The 9,987-nt window shown below is 43.1% G+C and overlaps 1 protein-coding gene across 1 annotated transcript in view; it reads left to right on the top strand.

Moving 5' to 3' along the window:
• The first annotated feature begins 3,605 nt into the window (after positions 1-3,605).
• HTR1E (5-hydroxytryptamine receptor 1E) overlaps positions 3,606-9,987 on the top strand; it is an 89,346-nt gene continuing 82,964 nt past the window's right edge. Inside the window, exon 1 of the mRNA XM_046005955.1 lies at positions 3,606-4,071. The gene's annotated coding sequence lies outside the window, so the exon portion shown is untranslated. The remainder of the gene's footprint in view (positions 4,072-9,987) is intronic.

Here is a 9,987-nt window from a genome sequence, read left to right as displayed (position 1 = left end):
TTTGAGAGAGAGAGCACAAGCAGGGGGAGGGGCAGTGGGAGAGCCGGAGCCCAATGTGAGGCTTGATCCTAGGATCCTGGAATCGTGACCTGAACTGAAGCAGATGCTTAACTGACTGAGCCACCCAGATGCCCCATAAGTGCCCTTTTTAATACCCATCATCCAACTTCCCCATCTCCCACCCACCTCCCTCCATCAACCCTCAGTCTGTTCTCTGTCCTCAAGGGTTTCTTATGGTTTGTTTCCCTCTCTCTCTTTTCTTTTTTTCCCCCTTCCTATATGTTCACCTGTTTTGTTCCTTAAATTCCACATATGAGTGAAATCATATGGTATTTGTCTTTCTCTGACTTATTTCACTTAGCATAATGCTGTCTAGCTCCAACCACATCATTGCAAATAGCAAGATTTCATTCCTTTTTATGGCCAAGTAATATTCCATTTAATATATAAATATATATTTGTAAATACACACACACACACACACACACACACATATATATATATATATATATATATATATATATATATATATATAAAACATCTTCTTTATTCATTAACCAGTCAATGGTCACTTGGGCTCTTTTCATAGTTTGATATTGAAAAATATTTTAAAGAGAAAATACCTTCATTCAAAAGCATCCCTGTAGACTGTTGTCAATTGATAACTTGTTCACCATAGTTTGCCACTATCATGCCCATCTCTACAGATCCCCTCCTGGAAGCCCTCCTTAGAGGAAGTATACTCAGCCATATGACTTACTTTAGCAAATGTTATATGAATAGAAATGATTGTTCCTATAACCATGAACATAGAATGCAATTTGAAGTTCATTCTTTAAAAACAACAGTAAAGAGTCACCTGGTGACTCAGTCAGTTAAATATCTGACTCTTTTTAAAAATTTTTTTTAATTTTTAATTTTTTTTTCTGACTCTTGATTTCTGTGGGTCATGATCTCAGGGTTGTGAGATGAAGCCCGCATCTGCTTAAGATTCTCTCTTTCTCCCTCTGCCCTCCCTCCCCTACCACCCGCACTCTCTCTCTCTCACACACACACACACACAAAAAGGCAACACTAGGACTGTGTAAACTCAGTAAGCATGAGCTCCTTCCCATCACAACTCCTTCCTTTTCCATTTTATTTCCACTTCCACAGTGGTGGTAGGAAACTACAGGCAATTGTCTACTAGAGTCTTGACTTTTCTCTATAATGAGGACATGAAAAAGTCATACATAGTCCCTACCTTAAGAATAGTCTAGTCTAAGTCCTGTGAGGAAAACACAACATGTGTATGCTTGCTCCCTCATATATTTAAGTAAGTTCCCAGCACCCTAGCAGAATGCTAACAAATAAGATTAAGACATGTTTGGGGGATGAATACAAGTTATTGTTCATCATTTTTCCTGCTCCCCATCCACTCCCACTACCAACCACCCCTTCTCCTATACACACAAAACCACCACCTGCACCTCCATCCAGTTTTCCCTAATACTCAAGGCTGGATTAGAATGCTCTCCTTTGTGTTTCCACAGAACACTCTACTTCCCCCTTCTTCCAACTGTTACTTAGGATTGGCTTTGTTATTTTGTGAATCAGTCTTCCCACTAGATTCTATGGTGCATCAAAGAAGAAACTGTGTCTTCTTTATTGTATTCCTAGAAGTTGGCTCACACCTGATAAAGGGTAGATGTTTACCAACATTTTTGAAAGAATGAATGAATTTGATCAATTCATTCCTTCATAATGACTTTCAGGTTCTCACCACAGTTGATAAATTTGTTACGCCATGTGCCCAAGGCTCTACCCAATAACTTTATAGATTATATTTTTAATTGACAATGATTCTCCATTATGAAATCAGCATGTAATTTACATGTACCTACAATCTTAAAGTACCCAAAGAGCCCCATGGAAATCTAAATGGGCAATCCACAAATTGAATTATCAGCTTCTATTAAGCAGAAGTTGAGTTTCATTAAAACTGGTAAATTATATCCTAGAAATTAATTAATAGCTTGAGGATAACCATGAACTTCATGAAGCTAAAATCTGCCAAAGCCAGGGTATGCTGAGGTATATTCAGGAGAGTTTCCAAATGTATAATGTTATGTTTCCATAATTGCTAACCTGTAATGATCAAAGAATAAGTAAACTAATTTCCTTAAAAAAAAAAAAAGACCAAAATGAACTCAAATTTTATTCATCTTTTGGAAGGATTCCAGAGTTGCCAAAATAGGACTATAATCCTATGAGGTTCCTTTCTAAAATGAGGAAGGATTCTTGTTCTGTTTGTTTTTACATAACAGCTCTATCATTAAACACAGAAGTACTACCTTTCTTTGGTAGGAAAATACCCTTCCATCCCATTCTCCTGTTTGGCTTTAGTGCACTAAAGCCTTTTCTCTTAGGATTAACAAAAAAAGCAAATCACAATTCACAGCCAGAGTTTACCAACCTTCCTTCCTCTTTTCAGCAGCGTTCCCCTTCATACCACCACCCAGCCCCTGCTGATCCTGAGAGGCCCTTGAGAAGGCAGGAAGAAGAGCGTGCTCGCTTACGTTCTGAATTTTAGAAGAATTTCATTTGTTTTAGAGAAGCCAAGCTACCAAAAAATTAAATCAAATAAAGCCTTCTCAAGTCAGCCATTAAACTACACACGAGAAAGGCAAGTGTGAGGCAGGTATTCAGGGAACTATGTGGGTTGTCTCTAGTTCGGAAGTCCTTTCAGTTTGTATCAGGCTGTCTACAGATCATATAGTCCGCATAAGATTTGCTATCCTATTTTATAACTCCTCATCTCTCCTCTCCCATCTGCCAGGGTTGTAGTTCAAATAATCTGATTTTTTTTTTCCTCCCAAAATATCAGGGAATCAATCCATAAAAAGCTTCAAGATTTCAGAGCCACCCAAGTTCCTTCTGGGAAACAACCCACTGACGCTCAGGAAGCTTCCTTCAGCAGTGTCAGGATTCTAGAAAGTCCCTCTCGAGTCAGCTGCTCTCACCTTGCAGCAGGTGGCTACCCCTGGAACACTGGGAAGAGCACAGAGAACTTGCCAACCTGAAATACCACCTCCATCACTTCCCCTTCTCTCCTCTTGTTTTCTCTACCTCTCTGCCGCCTTCCACTTTTCCCCACCCCAACGTTCCCCTACTTCTTCCTCGCCCTCTTCTTCTCATCCAACTCCTTAAAGCACCCTGTGAATGTTGATTGTAATTTTCCCCTCAAGGAAAGATGAGTAATTCACTTCCATGGGATTTGCCTGGAGGAGCCACAGAGCGGTGAAGTTCAAACCTGCCAGCGACGGTATTTCCTCTCTCCCCAACCAAGGCTGGCCACAGAAGAGGAGTATAAGATCTGCCTTTCCTTGGACCACCTGGACCCTCATCCTGGGCCGTCCCCAACAAAGGGCTCTGGATGTGGGACCCGCGTCCGCACCACCAAACCCGTAGGCCAAGCTTATAGCATGGACAGCACTGCCCTCTAGTGTTTGCAACCGGGAGCCCTGAGGGCACCATCCGCTCCAGAATTTTTCTTTTACAGCCTAGGCAAGACCTGAAACACCTCGGAGCTCCGACCCTCGAGTTCTCCTCCGCAGCCACCGCCCGCATTGCACCCCGGCTCACCTTTTCGTCCCTCCCACCCCTTGCGCCGTTCAGTGGCGTCCTGGGTGCCTGCAACCTGCCGGGTGATTCAGTAGACTGCCCCCTGCTCCTGTTCTTGTTCTTGTTCCTGCTCCTGCTCCTGCTCCTCCTCCTCCTCCTCCCAGCTCTCACTCTCGCCTCCTCTTCCAGTCGGGGCGCCCAGACTTCTCAAAGCACAGCGCCACCGGACTGCCCGGTGCGCCCCGCTCCTGGCTCCTTCTCGCGGCAGCCTGGGGGCATCGGCGCGGGCAAAGGACGCTCGAGGGGCCCTCGCCCCTGAGCTCAGCGTGCCCCAGAGCCGGATATTGAGAGAAGCTGTGCTTTGATAAAGCTCAGGAGAGCACCGAGCGTTTTCGGAGTGAGACTTCGGGAACCAGCGGGACGCCCTAGGTCACCCAGTGCGACGAGGCTGCACGCATGGTCCACAAGGTGAGGGGCGCACGCTGCCGGGGACGACCTCGGCTTTCCTGCTCACCCCCTCCTCGGGTGAGGGGCTCAAGCGCTGCTTTAGGGATTTTTGCCCCCTCTGAGGCGCAAAGGCAGCGTGGGGGGGGGGGGGGGATAGACTACGGGGGTCGCCTGGACACTGTGCCTGCCCTTGGACCCTCTTAGTGAGGAACGCATTTCTCGGTCAGACAACCCTCAAATGTGTGAAGCTGAGTGTCGACATTGTGTATAACTGTGGTTTAAGAATTTTATCCTGCTTCCTTGCGAAAGGATTTGAGGCGGCTTAAAGATGAAATGAATGTGGGAGGGCTGCCAGGAGAAAAAAAACTTGAGTGGAAATCACGCGGAGATGGGTGTGCGGCGAGGACCGCTAGAGGACGAGGTGATTTCAAAGCCAACGCTGATTGAAAAACCTTTGATTAGAAAGGATGGTGTGGTTTCTCCAGTCCTCAGAAAATAATGATGTGCTTAGTCCTGATAAAGAAAATACCCAGGTGGGCAGGTGATGGGCTTGACTCATTTTCTTAAATTACAAAATAAACCTGGAAAGTGAGAATTGAGACAGGAAGTTTGGTCTTTAGCTATTTCCACCCAGTACTGCAAGGTGAGAGACTGGCCTCCTGCTTAATGAAGACGAAAGGGCATCCAGGCTAAATGGAAGGGTTTCCTGCTCCTTTCGCAGGATGATACATGGTTTCGCATAGTTAAAATATATATACTTGTGTATTTTTTTTTATTTGGGGGGCTGTGTCCAATTTTGGATTCAACTCAACTCTGCTTGTCCTTGAGTTCGAAGGGTGAGGCAGAGGGTGTCAGCATCCCAGGATGCTTCTTCCTAACCTTCCTCACTGTCCTTCCCTGCCTCCTGCACCAAATCTCTCCGAGCCCAGGAGGGAATAATAGATGGTCAAATAAGTTGGGGCGGGGTGTTTTCCCCAAATATGTGATGTTCACCTACCATTCTTCTTTTACCCCAAACTCCAACAGTTTATGCTCCTATTCTGAACTTGACATTACTCTGGGTCACATTTTTCTATGGTTACACATTTGGATATAATGTGCCTGACCTTAAACACCCAGGATGACCTATGAATCTGAGGTTTCCCTGACTTAACAGTTTGGAGAGCAGGAAGCAGGGGCCTACGTCTTGTTGCCTGAGCAGCCTCTTCCATGGGGAGCATATTGGAAATACCTCTGAAATACATGTTTGAAATACAGAGAGGAAATCATGAGCCAGCCTTTCTGCACTTGCCTGTACACTTGTATTCTTGCTGAATTAAATGAGATGACCCGTCTTCAACAAATAAGTGAGCAGAGGCTTTTGAGGCCCACTAAACAAGTGCAAAAAAAAAAATATGCCTGCCTGCTTTTCTCTTCCCTTCAGAACTTTAGCTCCTAGACCACAGAACGGTGAAAATGAAGCAAGCCTCCCGAGTGGGACTCGGTTCAATTTCTGCACCATGTTTAAAGCAAAGTGTATTGCTTATTTCTGAAATTGCATAGCACCTCCACAATGAACCATTTTGCTGCCTAGAGGTGGGAGAAGTACTTCTGCCCAGATATTTCATCACTAGAGAACTATACAGAGAAACTCATTCAAATCCTGACTCATCATTGTTGATAAAACTTAACTATTATGTCATCATCACCAGATATGGGCTTTTGAAACCCAGGGACCGCTACAGATCTCTATATAAATTGAGACTTGTAATGACAGAGCCGGAAAGGAGCTCGATAGATAATGTAGCCAAAACTCTGGTTCTCGGGGCCTTGGCGAATGCATGCCTAAATATTCCTTTAGATGGTAATTGTTCCTTTCATAAAGATTTCCAGGGATGAAGACTTCACAGGCTATTTTTATATTAAAAAGTGTTCAAATTGACCATTTATATCTATCAGCCGGCAAATTTAAAATTCCACAGGAATCAACCTCACTGACAGTAAACTCAAGTTTACATTTCCTCTTCTGCCCATGGTGACTTTATTTGGGGGCATATTCCTAGGCCAGGAGCTTCTGAGTATCCTCCCAGACACACAGTTCTTTTGGGCACATGTTCATGCATAAGCCACGACCTCCTTTGAAACTCACTCTGATGGCACCTTTGTTAGCCATTTCGGTACCTATTAAAACATTTGCTCCCATTTCTTCTTACTGATGCCTGGTCAGCATCAATTCTGTAAATAAATTTCTTTTCTTTTGAGGTAAATAACCAAGTCAGGATGTCTCAGGGATAGTATTTAGGAAGAAAGAAAATCTAGGACACACAGCATATTCCCATTCCCTGCTGTTTGATGGGATTATTATTGGAGAGCAAAGTGAGATTACCACCAGCAGGACCTTGCCCCAACTGGCTGAAGCTCCTTCCCATCAGCATATTACACCACCACAACCACCACTACCAAGAGTCCAAGGCTTCAAATCAAAAATACATCCCTTTACAGAAAACAGTAGGCCCTGACCATTGGGTGATCTTCTTATGGCTCAAACGTCTGATTCCATAGACCTTGCCTTTATGCACATGCCATTTTTTTCCCATGTGTCTGTGGTCCTTCTTTGAATTTTATTTCTACGCTACCCTTTACAAGTAAAAGATCTAAAGCTAATATTTTAATAGGGGGAGGTCTTTACTCCACTACTATAGGCTTATTTACATGAGAAAATAAGCCTGAAGAGGCTCAAGACGTGAATTTCAACCAAATGGGGATTTGTTGTTCATACCATATGCTGTCAAGGCCATCTCAGGGCATCTTACACTGTACTGTCCTTTTTTCTCCACCTCCCACATTTTTCTACATATGAAATTATATGAATATTAGTTTCAGGAAAACACTGACGATAAGTATGCTCTATGAGCAAGGAGGGAGCAGATGGGTAGACAAGGAAGGAGAAAAGGCAAGCAGATGGGTGAATAGGAGAGAGAAAGGGGGAATGGGGCAGTAGCTCTTTAGAGTGGCTAACTACTCCCTTGTCATTGTGTGGTCCCTACAGCTTGGGGCCCAGGTGAGTGAATTTACCAAAGTCCATCCTCCTCAAAGTGAAAGGACTTTCATCAATAGCCCATCTACTTGTCAAAATTTAGTATCCTTTCTCACTTAATTTTGTGGATTAAGAAACTAAGGACTAGAATTTATAAAGATCATTTGGTCAATTTGGCATACTCCTAGATCACAACGAATTGGTAAAATCCTTGAGAATATTTCTAATACAGTTTGACTCTAATCTTGTTTTTCATTCTTAGTATTCTCTCTCTCTCTCTCCCCCTCCCTCCTTTTTGTCTTGCCCACTGTGGATTACCTGATTACTGTGGTCCTTATTCTAAGAGATTTCAATTCTTTTATGTCATGGTTTTATTCTCCTAAGACGTGACAAATGAAAAATAACCTAGCCAGCAGAAAACTTGTGATAGGTTCATTGTTAGAGCTCTCTCCTGTTGGTCAGTTCTCAACACATGCAGTTGTAGGATTAGGAAAACAAAATCCTTTAGAAAAAGCTATAAAACCTAATTCTTCTACATCTGGATCATTTTAAAGTACAAGTTGTAATAGGAGTGAGCATCTCAAGATTCTAGTTATCAGGACAGACCAGATGGAAGGTCTTTATGAAATCTGGCATGAGAAAGAAAGCATTTTTATAGCAAGAAGGTAATATTTTGAAAAACAGGAACCAATAGAAGCAGCAGCTTACAGTTCTAAAACTCTCAGATCCTTCTAATGACCCCATCTACCTACAGTGCTCAAATAAAGTAAAACCAGACCCCATAAAATGTCTTTCCTTAGCTGCAGCTGTTCTTTATCCCTTTATCAAATAATGGGTATGTGGTGATATTTCCAAGGGATCTCATTTAAACATTAAAGTATGAGTTTTGTTGGGACAGCTTGCCCAAGAAAGTCACATTTGTGTCAAGACTTGTATTCTTGGGAATTGAAGACAAGTCAGAGTGTCTTTGGGGAATAAACTCCACCAAATGGATAATGAAATTTATAGGCCATACCGCTCAAAAAGTGACTTCAGCAACACTACCCTAATAATGACCAGAGTTACCATAGGTTCATTCATCTGCACTGGTGGGAGGGAAAAGGAGGAAGGAGCTAACATATGTTGAGTGTCTGCTATGCTTCAGGAACTGTGCCAAGAACTTCATGTACATTCTTATATTTCATCCTCACAAAAGCCCTGTAGGGTAAGTGTTATCAGCCCCACAATTATCACCCCACATTCATTCATTAAAAACCTGTATTTATCACTCAACCACCTGCCCTGCTGTCCCTTTCAGGGAGAGGCAAAACATTCAGATTAAGTGAAGTCAACATACACGAGGAGAATACCTAGAGAAGTTTGAGAAATGTGCTTGCAATTGAGGGGATCCTATGAATTTGGACTTTACCTTATAGGCCCAAGGGAATAATTACAGGATTTGTAAATGTATTTATTAAGACTAATGATCATACAGGGAGACATGCAAATCATAGTTGTTACTTTTCTCTAAGTGAACATACTCATGTCACTAACCACCACCAAGATAAGAAATGGAACATTGCCACAGCACAAGCTCCTTTTGTGTCTCTACCCAGTCATGACTTCACCCTCCCTAAATGTACCTCCCTGCATTCCAACATCACAGATTATTTTGAGATTTAATTTGTAGAATGATATCTTTTATGATTTGGTTCGTGTTATATTCATGAGACTTGTTCATGTGGATGGTTATGCTAGTAATCCGTTCACTCATTGCTGTTGTTGTACAGGACTGTGTTTATGAATGTGCCACAAGAAAATGATCCATTCTCCCATGGATGGACATTTGGGTTGTTGCCAGTTTTTTGCTATGATAATGCTTTATTAGGGTAATTTAAGCTGTTGACCAAAATAATCATGTTGGTGTTATCAAGACCTCCCTCTCACCACACTATGGAGTGGGAGAGAGTAAGTGTGAAAGAAGCAGTTATTGGAAGAGCCCAAGTCAAGGTAGTAGCAGTAGACATGGAGAGAGTGAAACAAGAACAGGATGAGTTAAGGCTACCGTGGAAAAAGGAAATGATAAGATGCAGATATTAGATAGAAACAGATCTGTGTTTGAAAGAAGCACTTTGTTTCTCCCATGGCTCCCACCATTGCCCCTTTCTCCTGCGAAAGCACCCCTCACACCCCAAACTGTAATGGTTAGTCACCTAAAAAGAAACGTGAACTGCTTCATGTTTCCTGAACTGTTGACCTATGAATCATTTGCTTTCCCTTCAATTTGTCTCACAATTACCAAAAAAGAAGGAGATGGTAATGAATCAGCTAAAACTTTGGCTTACATTTTAGTGTACAAGACAGAATTCTGGACAAGAGAATGGAAATAAACAAAATAGAATGCAGACAGCCTAGTCTTCTTCTGGTTGGTTCAAGAGGACAGATCTAATTAACAACACGTGCAGAGAAGGAGATTCCAGCTCTTGGTGGAAGAGCTGTCTAACACTATCTGAAACACAGACTGTGTGGGGGGATGCCCTCTGCAGCCCTGGGAAGTACAGCATGCCTGGGGACATGTCCCAGGTGGGTTCTCCAGGCTCTAAGAGAAACATAGTCTAAGATGAGGTTTATTGTGCTTGATGTTGATTAGGAAATGCCCTTGAGAACCACGCTGAATGGGTGGAAGGAAACAGGGGTGGACTGAGGGAGAAACTGAGCTGCAGAGTTGGTCCAACCATAGCCTCAGCCAACCTTGTGGGGAGTCTGAGCTACAATGATCCATCAAAGTTGTCCCAAGCTAGACCAAAAGGGTCGGACTTTCCAACCCCTTCCTCCCTCAGGCGCTGATTGTGAGCTGCCCCAAGAAGAGCAGTGTCTTAGGAGAGACAGCTCTCTACAGCCAAGGACATCCTAGAAGGGTCGGACAGCTGAGGGCTATCCTG

Source organism: Meles meles, chromosome 5 (genome assembly GCF_922984935.1).
Source record: "Meles meles chromosome 5, mMelMel3.1 paternal haplotype, whole genome shotgun sequence".
Lineage (NCBI taxonomy): Eukaryota > Metazoa > Chordata > Mammalia > Carnivora > Mustelidae > Meles > Meles meles.
This window is presented reverse-complemented; position numbering and strand designations above follow the sequence as displayed.